This window comes from Halyomorpha halys, unplaced genomic scaffold, assembly GCF_000696795.3.
Source record: "Halyomorpha halys isolate HHAL.00 unplaced genomic scaffold, Hhal_1.1 Scaffold680.1, whole genome shotgun sequence".
Lineage (NCBI taxonomy): Eukaryota > Metazoa > Arthropoda > Insecta > Hemiptera > Pentatomidae > Halyomorpha > Halyomorpha halys.
In genome coordinates, this window is record NW_027111055.1 from 21071 (window position 1) to 22045 (window position 975).

The window sequence follows — 975 nt, forward strand, 5'->3', positions numbered from 1 at the left end:
TAATGTATAGAAACATGGAGGGGTTCTATATATATATATATCAAGTGAATTATTTCTTTTAAGCAGTAAAGGTACAGATATTTAAATAGTACTATATTTAATAGGTTGATTGGCTAAAAATTTGATGGATTTGAGTGATATATGCCAGATTCAAGTATAACCATCATTTTTTCGCAGTTCATTTGCAATAAATACTGAAATTTCAACATTTATTAAAATAATATATTTTTAGAATTGTCATCCCCTGGTCTAGGAGCCATTGATGGTTGAGCACATAGGGGCAAGAGTCCTCAAGTGCCTGATTCAAAATAGTGTAGGTTATATTTTCACCCGAGGCAGTTAAATATATTTCTTGGTAATCACAAGAAATGAATCTGGACAATATCTATCTAGTTCACTAAGAGGCTGCAATCTCTAGGTAACCATCACCTGTTGGGACAAAGACTACTAGTCCCACTAGTTAGACTAGCTCTCCCTACCATAACCAGTTGCAGTTTATTGGCTTCTTTTTACATATTATTCCTTTTTTTTTTTTTCTGACCCTATCACTGTTACTGACAGTATCTATTTCTGAATTAAACAATAGTCTTTCAAACTATCATAATAATGAAATTTAAAATTTGTCATGCAACCTATTTCTAAGTCACAACCTCCTGGATCAGCAACTACCAGTTGTCCCAATCCTGTATAGCAACCAAATATTTTCCAAACCAATGAGTCCTAGCATCACAGGAAACATCATCCTTTCCGAGGAGTTTTTGTCTTTTTGTCATCTTGTAATTCCATGCAGTACCTTTTCCATGGTCTTCCTTGATATATTAGTATGGCTTTTGCTAACCATATGACCTGCCCAAGTTAGTCTTCCCACATGGATAAAATTGACAGTGTAACAGCGAGCGAACACGTAGTTCCGCGGTAACCCGACAGGTGCCACCACTACAAGCGCCTAAGAAGCTGTACAATTGTATATAAGTT

General features: G+C 35.5%; 1 protein-coding gene across 3 annotated transcripts in view; it reads right to left on the bottom strand.

Annotated features, from left to right (window-relative positions):
- LOC106685321 (required for meiotic nuclear division protein 1 homolog) overlaps positions 1-975 on the bottom strand; it is a 27166-nt gene that overhangs the window by 5000 nt on the left and 21191 nt on the right. The window lies entirely within an intron of this gene.